This window comes from Lathamus discolor, chromosome 4 (assembly GCF_037157495.1).
Source record: "Lathamus discolor isolate bLatDis1 chromosome 4, bLatDis1.hap1, whole genome shotgun sequence".
NCBI classification, from domain to species: domain Eukaryota; kingdom Metazoa; phylum Chordata; class Aves; order Psittaciformes; family Psittacidae; genus Lathamus; species Lathamus discolor.
The window spans coordinates 46,018,966-46,032,821 of record NC_088887.1 but is presented as its reverse complement, the minus strand read 5'-3'; the positions used below and the strand labels follow the sequence as shown (position 1 = coordinate 46,032,821).

General features: G+C 38.7%; 1 long non-coding RNA gene across 2 annotated transcripts; it reads left to right on the top strand.

Moving 5' to 3' along the window:
• The first annotated feature begins 1,001 nt into the window (after positions 1–1,001).
• LOC136012644 (uncharacterized) lies at positions 1,002–9,083 on the top strand. Of its 2 annotated transcripts, none has more exons than XR_010611872.1 (3): positions 1,002–1,088; positions 1,625–2,437; positions 8,285–9,083. It is a non-coding gene; the product is annotated as an uncharacterized LOC136012644 (long non-coding RNA). The 2 variants fall into 2 exon arrangements; XR_010611871.1 differs by lacking the exon at positions 8,285–9,083 and adding an exon at positions 6,816–6,878.
• The last annotated feature ends 4,773 nt before the right edge of the window (positions 9,084–13,856 follow it).

The window sequence follows — 13,856 nt, the reverse complement described above, 5'->3', positions numbered from 1 at the left end:
ACCTTTCTGAGACTTTGCTTTTCAGGCATGTAAGTTGATATTCAGAGGTCAAGTATCAAACTTATTTGCTGGTCAGCCAAGGTTTTATTCTGAAAATGCTTTTTCTAAGCAGCTAAGAAATAAAGAAACCTATGCAGGATATGTAGAATAACAGCGCCAACTGAATTCTTTCCCATATAGTGCTAGGTTATTTCTCTTTCTAATCCAAAGAGATAGAGACCTGTATCCAAGAGGAATAACCTAGATACAGGCTCCAAATGACAAACATTTTTTTAAAAGAAAGGAGATCCTCTTCCATGTCAGTGAAGGGCGTTGAACTGTGCTGAAGAACTGAGGGTGTAATTCAGACAGTAAAGACTTGATGTACTACGCAGTGGTTTCAATGTATTGGATATTTTCTTTTAACAAATTAGTACAGCAAAACCACTAAAAGCAATTTAGATATTGCTTAATGGGGTTGCTCTGTTTTTCTTTCATTTGACTTATACCTGCTTTCATGAACAGCACCATTTCTTCTCTTGATTCCTGGATGGGTATTTGGGAACCCAGAGTGAGATCCAAATAATAAATTTCTGAACAACTGAGGTGGAATTTAGGTGCTTACATCAAGGCCATAATTCACAAACAAATGGGCTAAACAGCTTTGGCTTTAGAGACCTTTTAGCCTCAGAAGAACCTGCAGTTCTGTTACTGCACACGTGTAACTCAGTTGATGAGGTACGTAAGTCCCAAGTGGGGCTACCCTGTGATGTGACACCCACCCACCCCAAATAATTCAACGTTATCACAGTGGCACAGGCCACTCAAAACTCATGTCCCTGGGATAAAATCTAGCTGCCGACTCATGTCACAGCTTGAAGACCAAGACAGTGGGAGGTGTGGATTCTGCTCTGTGCTGCTCAGGGTACAGTCAGTTAATGAGTTATACTCCCTCTTGGTCTCCTAGTTTAATAACACTTGCATTCTTATTTCATATCTTCAAAGAAGCTTTTAAAGGCCATTTCTGTCTGAGCTTATTCTACAGGAGCTGTGGATTTGAATGCTCTTAAACTGAATACTTAAGTGCACCTACATTTCATCTATACCAGGTGAGTGGTTCCACCAGTAGTTCACTACTCACTAGGAGGGGAGTCACCATCACTTTCAGAAGTCTCCTGAAATGGGACATCTAAAGCACCTCAACTCACACTATTTTCAGCTCAGATCTGCGTCTCACAGAATCATAGGCTCAAATAGTTTGGAGAAGACTTTTAAGACCACCAAATCCAACCATTACCCCAGGATGCCAAGTCCACCACAAAATCATGTCACTGAGGGCCTCATCTACATGCATTCTGAGCACTTCCACAGGCGGTGATTCTACCACTTCCCTGGGCAGCCTGTTCCAATACCTGACCACCCTTTTGGTGAAGTTATTTTTCCTTGTATCCAATCTAAACTTCCCCTGGTGCAGCTTGAGGCTCTTACAGAAGCATATCATAAAATTGTAAATATGTATCCGCAACCAGGAGATGGACAGGTTTTCATAGAACTACATCTCTTTGGATTTTTATCTGAATTCTAGCTTGATTTTAATTCCCCACTTGCTATGTAACCTACGTAGATGCCTAATTTGTTTTTTCAGGACACACTTCTCCTGGATTTGATACCCTAAAAGAAAGAAGACACTGCCCATCATTCTGCCCAAATATCCCTTTTATATTTGGTTCTTTAATCTGAACAACTGAGAATATATCTTTAAAGCAGTTTGTTACAAACCTCTTAAAATCTACATCCCACATAGTTCATTAGATGCTGAGTGATGAACACATCACACATTTATCCAAAATGGCCTAATTAGCAGCTATAAAAGCTAACAAATGGAAAGAGCTGTCTGATCTCCTCTAGCCATCTAAACATATGACAGTGTGTGCCTGTGGTCTTGTGCCTTGTTAGTTCTGTTCAAAACAATTTCTGCAGTGATCAATGAATTCAGCAGGAACAAAGGCAGCTCAGCATCTAGAAAGATCATGCTGCTTCTTTAGATGTTTAGATGTGGCATGCACTCATGTTTGACCCAAATACTAGAATGAAAGCCCTGCTAGCCACTCCTTTCAATCCCCTTCTATGCGATTAGAAATAAGGCAGAGCTTATCAGTGCTCGTGAAATTCCACTTTAAATTGTTTGTGGCTTTGGGCAGTCCTCCACCTGCCTTTATAAATGATAACTCAGTAACACAACCGTTAACATTTACAGTACAAATGATAAATCCGATTAAAAAAGGAGACAATGAAAACCATGTACCATGATAATGGTCCATGTGACAGGAGCATGTATAATACGTTACCTGAAGAAACTGAGGCATTATGTTAGCGGACCCAGACACATATTTTTGAAGACCCTTCCAGATTACCCTTGGCGGAACATGAATGGTCAGAAGACACTGCTTTTCAACAGGTGAATGAATTGTCATTGGAAGATTTAAATACATTTCCCAGCCAATGTAAAATACTGCTTGTTCTTTAAATGTTGATAACAAGAGAGGATTAACTGTTGTTCTTTTGTGTCTTGTTTTTGGGGTTTTTTCCCCCCACAACTTTGATTAACTCAAAACATCTTTGTTTAGCCCAAAATACTTTATTCTCTGCAGAAACATTCACTTCAGCTGTTCTATCTATTTTGTTTGTCAGATAATCTTTGGAAATATTTTATCTATCTTATATTAAAGAAATTAGCTGTAACTAGTACAGATGTTTCGTACTCTTAAAGTGGTAAGCACTGTGTTTCTTCAGATTAGAGGTGGAAGATGTAGAGTTCAATTCATGGTTAAAAAGGGGAAAAAATCTGTTGATTCTACTTCTTAATAATTATGCATTCTTAAAATTAAGTAAAAAATTATTATCACAAGGCTTTGATCCTTTGCTGATCTCGGAGGATTTCTGAGGATCATGGCGGTCCCAAAGATTTAGATTTCAGTGCCTTAATTCATTAACACATAAAAATTAGTATTTCTATGTGTAATAAACAAGGAGCTATCAATGGCTAGAGATCAATCATAGAATCATAGAATGGTTACAGTTGGAAAGGACCTTAAGGTCATCTAGTTCCAACCCCTCTCCATAGGCAGGGACACCTTGCACTAGACCAGTTTGCCCAAGGCCCTGTTTAACCTGGCCTTGAACACTGCCAGGGATGGAGCATTCACAACTTCCTTGGGCAACTTGTTTCAGTGCCTCACCACTCTGTGCAATTCTATATTAATTATTCAGTCAGTTTTAAATAAATGTTAAATATTTCTCAATTTCTATAATTCAACAGGTTCAAAAATCTTCCCTCAGAAATGGCGGCTTTTTAATTTGCCCGCTGACTGCCACTTTAGATCAAGATTACTGAATCTATACAAGGCAGATATTGAAACTTCTATATATTAATCTATGATTATTTTGGTTTTCCATGACAGTATAATGATAAGCAGCGTATTTATAATCTCAGATGTAGGCTCTACTTCAGTAGCTCACTCTCTCTCTGTTTAGCAGTATTTATTTTAACCTCATGGTTAAGTTTAATTGAGCATTTTTATTGGGAATTTTGTTAACATCTTTCAGAAAGATGTCACTAGGTCTAGCTAGACATTTGTCCTGACCCAGTACAATCATTGATATAGTCTCAAGTGGTTTTCTAAACCAGGACAATAAAATATATTCTAGAAAGACCATATGGACCCGCTATTAATGTCCCACAATTCTTATTTATTAAATACAAAGCAGTTCAATGACTGCTTTTCTTGGAAAAAACACTTCTGTTCATTGTTCTGTAATTTTCTTTTTTCTGTAAAAGTTTGCATGAAGTAGTCTGTCAAATGTGTTGTTGAATGCAGATGAAATGATAAATCCTGCAAACCTTGCATACAAAATCTTTCCCATTCTGTCACATTTTTGGTAACCAGTGAATAATATTCTGCTGTAAGATACTGCATCTGTTTTACATGGTGGTGGCTGGGTAACACATGCTTATGATTGAACAATCCCTTGTGATTAAACCAGACTAATGACAAAATCTTTTAAACGCTTCTTATTTTAAGGAATTTCAAAAGGGCAGCTAGCTAATTCAGTTGATAAGAACTAAATTGAATTGGATATTCAAAAGAGAGAAAACAAATATTTTTGTTCAAATTTTAACTTATCGAAGCATAATATTTGGCACCAAAATCTTTTTTTAAATAATTTTCCTTACTCTGGATCAGTCCAGTGGTGGGTATATGCATGAGTGATTCCAGCTTCAAATTGCTGATGTTGGTTGATGCAAAAATGTAGCTATTACAATGATTTTACATCTAGCTCCACATCTTGGATAGACACCATTTAAAACTAATTCCTCAGGAGTGACATCTCATGCACAGGGATTATGAGTCATTAAATAATCATTTGGTAGCACAGTGCACCCCTTACCTCTGGAAGTGGTGTTCAGCATGGTGCATACTCAATTAATCAAACTTAAAGTAATACTTACCACTCTCTTAAATTACGCTTACCCTCCTAAGTTTATAGAAAAGGCTCCTTTAACTAGAACATGATTTTAAAGGTAAAAATTAATATGGGCAATGTAGCTTGGATTCACATCTGAACTTCGTCAAAGGGCTGAGTGGTTGGATCTGGTGCCAAATGCTGCTTTATGACTGATTTGAACTGCTCTGCCAGTACAAGATGGAAGGGAAATCATCAGGTGCATCTCCCTGATTTACAAATTATTTTTATAGGATACCATGGTAGTGGGGGTGGCAGGTATTGGGGAACAGAGGTATGAGGAATGATAAGGATAGGTATGGCTCTGTGTCAGCTTGTGTCTTGCTGAAAATAGCTCATGCACTGTTAATGATACGTGTATTACAACTGATAGCTCCTAATAGCCTCCATTTTTGCAGCTGAAAACTCTTGCAATTCTGACTTCTAGTCCACAACTATTTAATACATGGTATTCAGGGCTGAGTCAAAATTCCTTCAGATTTGGGGCTTTGGCATTGCCCTGGCACTATTGTAAAAAAAAAACCAAACAAACATGGTAAATCACACTAACATTTTGTACTGAATTATCATCATACACATCTAAAGTAATTCTGGTATTTATAAATATGTATTTATAAATAGAAGAAATATCCAACATCAAATTCTAGTCTTTATCTGCGTTTTAATTGTGCTCACCATCCTATGATCTTACATGAAATAGCAGTGACTTCAGTAAAGCTTTGCAGCTTTATCTCACCCAAAGGCTTGGCTCATAGGCTGAAAGACTATAAAACCAGTTCTTCAGATGAAGTTACAAGGTGTGAGCAAAGATTGTTGTTGCCCTAACAATGAACATTGCTTTTGTTCCTTGTGACTGAACTACAATGTTTAAATCTAAATTGAGTGTCTTAATCTTTTAAACACTTTTTTTTTTTTAATAAATTTTGGGTGGTGTCGAAGTCTTGTGGATGCTGCTTTAGCGCTGTTTGGTAATATGAACTTAAAGGAAATAAGAGACTATAAAATGATATGATTCATGGTAAATGGTCACTCTAAAAATTCTCAGTCCATGAAAACTATTTTTAACTTATTCAGTTATTTTGGCTTTTATGAATTATTTCATCCAATGCAGTTTTGTACAATTAAATTTAACAGGAAATGCAATGAACAATAAATGTAGCAGGATATAACATGTGACCTATTGTCCTTTGCTTTTATAGTGGGACTCTTTTATCTGCTTAAATAAAGTTATCTGGCTGTCTATGCTTAGTCTATAATCAAGGAAAGAGATAGATGGGATGAATGGGAACATTTCTCTTTTTTCAAGTGGCAGTAGAGAAACATGGAGGAACTAGCTATCCTAGGCTACCTTTTGACAATTCAGTTAGGAAAGATAAACCACACTGTAATGTACGGATTATATTCCCTCCTGGCATTTTGCTCTTCAACAGTGGAACAGGGCAGAATTTTGATTGAATAATTTTTATGCTTGAGATGCTTAATTTTTTCTGTACTTCTTGTAGTCGATAGCCGGAGAAGAACAATGTGATCAGCTGTGACCCTCCTCTGCAAAAAAGGCATGGAACCTTGCTAAATGAATTTGTTCAGTAATTTGACCACACCTTTTGAAAAACTACTAAATTTGATTTAAAGGTGTTGAAAATATGCACCTGGCATTTTTTGCCTGAATGGCTTGAGCCTCAGCTTCGTGCTGTAGTATCTTTCCAAACCTTTGACTATTGGTTTGGATGCCCTCTACTATTGATATGTTTTTCATTATAAATATACTAAAGACTGTATTTAGCTCAGCTCTTAGTCCTTTTTTTGATAAGCTTAGTTCAGTTCTTTGAGTCATTTATCATAGGATGTGATCTCTGATCCTTTAATATTTCTTATGGTTCTGGTCTGATTCCTTGTCAAAATAAGGATACCGGCACTGGACTGTATCCTAGTACAGATTATGCAGATGATAGAGCTTCCCCGGTGTGTTATCCCTCTTGGCTACAACGTTTTACTTTAGCCCATATTCAACAGATTATCCACTATGGTTTTCAAATGGATTTCAGAATTATCATTTTCTAAGATGCGAGTGCTCCATCCCTGGCAGTGCTAAAGGCCAGGTTGGATGAAGTGGGATGGTTTAGTGTGAGGTGTCCCTGCCCATGGCAGGGGTGCTGGAACTAGATGATCTTGAGGTCCTTTCCAACCCTAACTATTCTATGATTCTAAGATGTAATTTCCTGTCCTATAAGGATGACATATGGCTTCTTGTCCTGCTTCTGCATTAGACCATTTTAAATTGCACAAATTTTGCCTTCTCCTTTTTTTATCAGCCTCTTGTACATGATCTATTCCTTGCCCCATTTGAAATTTGTCTGGTATCTGTAAAACCAAAAGGTTTAACAGTAAAGCTTTCATACTGAGTCATCAATACAAATGTTACACAGTCTGAGGACAAAGACAAATTCTGGGAAAACCAAGCCAGGACCCTACAACTCGGTAAGTTCTTTCTTTGCAATACGAAACCTGCCTTTCAAGTGTTTCTATAATTTCAGATGTGTGATTTATGAAACAGAAGTGGCTATTTGAATAACATGAAGTTCCCACTTTAAAGTATCAGCTTCTCTTTGCATCCAATTAGTCATTCATGGTGCACGGCTCATAAGGCAGTCCTTTGTCAAGGGGAAGTTCAGCTGTTTCAAGCAAGCAGTCACTTGCAATGGCTCGATATACGCAGGTTACAGCTGTGAAGCTTTGTAGCTCTTCTCCTTGCTGTCGCTTGGGGTGCTGTGTATGCAGTGTAAGTTACTGGGCATATCCAGCTGCAAATAGAGGTGGGTTTTGTTTTTTTTTCTGTTTGGTTGGTTGTTTTTTGTGTGGGTTTTTAGTTTGTTTGGTTTTTGGTTTGGGTTTGTTGTTTTTTTTTTTTTTCCACAAAGAATTCTGGGTAAGTACTACTTTGTTATTGATTCAAAATCTCCTGTGAAGGATTTTCAGGCTTTGCTTCAGTGTCCTGGCGGTGAAGTGCAATTGGGCTCTTGCACTGGGCTCTTGGCTCCTATAGCCTCTAAAATAGCCATAGAGGGAAACTAAGCTTGAAGATGTGTCTGTCTTACAGATGCTGTGTTCATGTTTAAAAGATCACAGATCTCACAGATTTTGAGCTTTTTGTGCTATTTTCGCCTTAACTAATGTGTACATTCCTCTAGGGTCAAAATCAACCTGTTTTTACTGAATTGTGGGGAAGAAACATTCAATTCATAGAAAGGCCGACATCAATTCACTATAAATTCCTTATTAGTGACATGGTAAAATATCCAAGGGCTACTGCTGTATGTTTCCCTTGTCAGCTTTTGCTGTAATAAAGGTAGATAGTCATGCTGTTGTGCTGAAAAATGTCTGGCTGTTACATAAAATTGTTGGAAGCAGCCCTTTGTGTAAGTTTGTTTTAATTGTGAAAAGCTCTGTCTTTAAAAAATAATATAAATCTTTCGTTATCCAGGAAAATGAGAAATTTTGCAGCCTGTGGTGTCTTACATATAATCTCTCTTTTTAAAGCTCCACACTGATACCTGGTGACATTTGTTTTTGCTCTGTTTTAACACATGCTTCCTTTCAGCAATGCTATCTGCCCACCAGGAATCAAAGCAAACCCATATGACTCAAGAATATACAGTTTATGGTTTAAGAAGCATGGGTCAGATTCAACCATACAAGGTACTAAGCTCACGGGAATGCTCTTCTGACTTCTAGAGATTTTGACTTGCGGGATAAGGGTTTTTCTTTGCTTTGGTATTGTCAGGTTGTGAAAGCATGCATGAAAGAGTGAAACCAGAAGGTGCTGTCAGAGGGAAAGTTCAACATGCTCCGCTCTAGAGAACGAATGAGTTTCTCATATGGTAGAAAGGCACAATGAAGTGGTTGCAAAGCCAGAGATATGAGTGTTATTTTAAAAGTTTGCCTTGGTTTGAATTTGAACCAGGCTGCTGGAATAAGGCTTATGAGCAATGCTGAAGACAGTCATGGTGTTGCAAAGGAAGAAGACTAAGGAGGATCTAGCAGCATCACATCACAGCAACTTCCCTGTTACATGACAAGAAATGTGTCTTTCGCAGCTGCAGGAGACAAATTAGTGCCTGATGATGTCTAAACACAGACCTGTTTGAAGCCATATAACTGTGATGCAGAACATCAGCATCCATTACAAGACACTGTGGTTACATATTATAGTAATGACTCGGCAAAATCCTGTTTCAGCACTAAGACTGCTACACATGATGCATGTACGTATTGCCATCAGAAATAAAGTGCCTTGGTTTTGAAATACATGAAAGGATGGAGTCCACATAGTACTTTTTATCAGTAAATCCAAAGTGTAATGCAAGCAAAGTCATAAGTATTATCCCTGTAATGCAGATGGACAAAGAAGCAGAGGGAAGTAAAACAATCTACTCTTTCAGGATCATGCAATAGAACAGTACTTGGAAAAGAAGCCAGCTCTCTGAAGTCTTACTTCAGTGCTCTGTTCATAGCCTATAAAAGGGAATTAATGAAGTTTTTCAATTCTCAATACTTTTCTACAAAAAAGGAGAGTTTTAAGAAGGTAGCTTAAGGAGTGGGAAGATTGAAAGGTAATCCTATTGAACTAAACTTTGCATATATTTCGCTTCTCTCCTTTCAAAAACTTTTCTGTTGTCCAGTTTGTTCTGTATTTTTCACATAAAGTTGGAGTAAAAAAACTACTGAAGGATTTCAGAGATGGATATGTAGGAACCTAACTGTACTCTTCACTCCTCGTCTTATGTTGTGGGAGACAACATAAATTGGGACATATCAATGTAGCATATCCCTTGTACACTGCATATTCTCTTGTCATGTGGTATCACAGAACAAGTGACAGTGGAATGGATCTCTGGGGGGCATCTGGTCCAAGCTCCTGTTCAAGCAGGAACACCCAAGTTGTTCAAGACCATGTTCAGGAAGCTTCTGAATATCTCCAATATACCTTCATCCTCACAGTAATAAAAGTGGTTTTGGATGCCAAAGAGGAGCCTCCTGTGTTTCATGTTGTGCCCATTGCCTTTTGGCCTGACACTGGGCATCACTGAGAGGCCGTCTCCATCCTCCCTGCACCCTGCCTTTAGGTCTTTATATGCATTGATGAGATCCACCTGTGAGCCTTCTATTCTCCAGGCTGAACTACCCCAGCTCACTCAGCTTTTCCTTATATGAGAGGTACTCCAGTCCCTTAATCATCTTTGTGGCACTTCACTGGATTCATAGAATCATAGAATGGTTAGGGTTGGAAAGGACCTCAAGATCATCTAGTTCCAACCCCCCTGCCATGAACAGGGACACCTCTCACTAAACCATCCAACACAAGGCTTCATCCAACCTGGCCTTGAACACTGCCAGGGATGGAGCATTCACAACCTCCCTGGGCAACCCATTCCAATGTCTCACCACCCTAACAGGAAAGAATTTCCTCCTTATATCCAATCTAAACTTCCCTTGTTTAAGTTTTAACCCATTACCCCTTGTCCTGTCACTACAGTCCCTGACAAAGAGTCCCTCCCCAGCATCCCTATAGGCCCCCTTCAGGTACTGGAAGGCTGCTATGAGGTCTCCACGCAGCCTTCTCTTCTCCAGGCTGAACAGCCCCAACTTCCTCAGCCTGTCTTCATACGGGAGGTGCTCCAGTCCCCTGATCATCCTCGTGGCCCTCCTCTGGACTTGTTCCAGCAGTTCCATGTCCTTTTTATGTTGAGGACACCAGAACTGCACACAATACTCCAGGTGAGGTCTCACGAGAGCAGAGTAGAGGGGCAGGATCACCTCCTTCGACCTGCTGGTCACGCTCCTTTTGATGCAGCCCAGGATACGGTTGGCTTTCTGGGCTGCGAGCGCACACTGAAGCCGACTCATGTTCGTTTTCTCTCTGACCAGCACCGCCAAGTCCTTCTCTGCAGGGCTACTCTGAATCTCTTCTCCGCCCATGCACATCTCAGCTGAGCTGAAGGACCAAGACTCTCTTTTAGTTCTTACACACAACATTGCCTTGCTACAGTCTCTCATCTGACTGAACTTCACAAAACCACCTTATCTGACAGGAAATGCAAGGAATAATATTAATCTTCTAATAGTTTGGTTTCAGAAATATTGCTTTTATTGTACATATAATCAACACAACTGTGACTATGTGCTGTCTTCCTGGGTGCATCTTTTTCTCCCAAATACATCATCAGAACGGATTTTCATGTAGTGCAGTAAGGCTTGATGCTGACATGGCTTTACAGGAGCGGAGTTGGTAGAGCAGCATGGGAAACCTGTTCTGCTTAGCTCTAGGTAATATTCTCAATCTCCTGATTGAATGTGATCCCAACTATAAATTAGACCATTGAGAGAGTTACAGATCCCTTTATGTTCTCCCTTCCTGTCTGCCAGTAATTTTCAGCAACCAAAATTAAATCCTTCCAGACAAGAATTGTAACGTATTACATCCACTTTGCATAATTTACTATAAAAGATGTAGGGCAATGGAAAACAAGAAGTTCAATGGTGGCATCATCCAAACCCCCTCCAAAATGCATAACTGATTTCAAAGTATTCCTTTTGTCTTTGCAGAACTTTAAACCTTTATTTTTAATAAAATAGATTTACTCAACAAGCATTTGTTTCATTTCCATGAGAGCAAGTGAAATATTAATGATAATTTCTTTACAGACAATATAGTCAAAAGGACTCTCATGATGAGATAATCTGACTTTTTAGTGCGCAAGCCTTGAAGTTTTCCTCATGAATTGAAACATTCCGTGTGTTGTTCAATACATTGGAAGGTATGTATGGTGCAGGGTTAACCAAACTAGTTCTAAACAGATTACCCTGGCTAACAGCTGCTGTGTAACTATGTTAGCTGAGAGCTCCATCCAGGATAATGAGTTCTGCTGAGAAGCAAACAGCATTATCTCAGGTAAAGTACCCTGCTACTGTGGTATCCTCTTAATTTCACAAATTGGCTATTGTGTTGATTTTCAGCAGCTAAAGGTCTGTTACATATATTTTGAATATAGTTTGTATGTATTTAGGCTTTGGAATGAAATCATTCAGAATCAAATTTAACTGTATGTGCTTACGTATGTGGGATATAACAAAGAACATGTATTTCATTTTAACAGCCATTTATCTCAGTGAAAGTAGTTGTGCTTCATGTGAAGGGAAGTATGGAACCTGCATTTACCTATCAGAATATTACCAGAAGATAATGTGGAATTCTCTAACAAAATCACAGCCTCCATAAATACATTTCCTAGTTTATTTTCCCAATGAGTCGCTATAATTTGGAGCTGGGGGAGGGAAGCGGAGATGGGAGAGGAGGCAGGAGAAAAAGATTAAGAAAAACCTTTCTCATTCTAAGATTTAGCCTGGCAGGGAATTGAGAATAGTATGTCATAAATTACTTGTAAGCAGATGTTTGTTGTAACCCTGCTGTACATACAGCTTGGGGACATCGTAAAAAGACAAAATCTTAACTGGATGTTCTTTGATACCAGTGAGAGCAAAGTGTACTTCAGGCCTTCCAGGCTATTCTCTGGGTTTCTTTTGCGGCTTGTTGTATCACATCTATCCTATCTTTTTATCCCAGCTGAATGGCAAAAGTTACATCTGTGCCAAAGATCCAGCAGAAATATATTTTTTGAACCTCTGCTAAAAGCTGTAAAATCCAGTGGGTCCTATATCCTGTGTAAGCCACAAATGAAAACCAGTTAGAAACTTTGTGGAGACTCATACATACACAGATACCATTTTTCAAAAGGAAGAGCCTTACTAATGTTCTACAATGATTTTCTTGGTATTTGGTTTCTCTGACTTCAAAGATCTTTGCAAACATTTTGTGGATCAACAGAAAGGAAGCACGTGTACGGAACATGATTTATTCTGGTGCTGGTGTAGTCTATAGATTCTTATTGAGTATATAGGTCTAGGCTACAGTCCCACAGAAAATGTCATTGATAGAAATGACCGATATAAAGCATGGTGCTTTAATATCCTCTCCTTTTACACACACATATGAGAAATAAAAAACCTTCCTATAACAAAATATATATTCCTCTCAGTAACCAGAAAGGAAAAGTCAGGTTACGAGAAATATTTGGTTATTTCTATTTTGCACTATGTGCACTGAGATACTAAAGTGACAGTGGTCAAACAGGGGCCCTGCTAGATATAACTGCGTAGAGACGGACAGACTTCTCTCCCAGATGGCTCAACCCCCACAACTGCTAAGCTTTTGGCCTTATGACAAAATCTAAAGCTGTATGGGTGTTACACGCAGAAGCATAGCACTCCATGTCTTCTCTGCCTCAAAACACAAAGTCTACTTGTTTCTAAAGGTAAAACCACACTGGCATGCATTTAAAATTAAGTGCTGAAAATCACTAGTCTTTCGGAAAATGCATTTATGTGCATAGACAGTTGAGGGGTGTGGGGTGTAAGGACTTGAGAGACAGAGCCACATGGCATGATTCTTTGCATGTCCTCCAAGCTTTCTTCATTTGAATCCCCTTACTTCCCAGAAACTGTTCTCCATAATATGTGTCACCTCCTCTGGGCATTTCCAATTTTTCAAATTGAAAACATCACCAAGATTTCCATTTTTTGGCTGATATATAAAGGATGGGAGTTGCATTGGCTTCTTATCCAGAACAGTCAGCTGAGTAACAACTTTCTGTACTGTAGCTTTTTTAACTTTATCACAATAAACTCCAGTGAAATAATAGAATTCTTTTATTGAGCTCAAGCAATTTATGTGTTATGCGTTGAAGTTTTCAGATTAGATTAATAGTTTTCAGGACCATAATAACCAGCCATTCAGCTGTGTGAAATAGCACAAGCTGCAGAAACACAACCCTGTGGTCCTTTGTCAGGTCAGGTCACACCAAGCAGTCCCTGTCAGTGGCAGGGTGTTGAAACTAGGTGATCTTTAAGGTCCCTTCCAGCCCAAACCATTTTATGATTCTAAATTAAGTTAAAGCGTACCTTTTAGAAAGGCATCCTCTAATAGGCTGAAGATTTCAAGTGCAAAAAATATCATACAGTCCTTTGTAAAGTCTCCAGTACTTAATCATGGTCTCTTTTCCCCTGTTAAAGATTACTGCAATATAATTCCTATTATCCACATTGTTGTCCCCTAGGATAAGACACCTTATAGAATAAGGGAAAATCAAACTATTTCTCACTCCTGCAGGAATTGCTCAAATTTTGCACAATTCTATAAGTGCCCAGATACTGTAAGGATGAGCACATCATAAATATCCAAAGATTCTTTACAAGGTGCATCCAGCATCTGTACATACGACTGCAACATATGCTAGCAA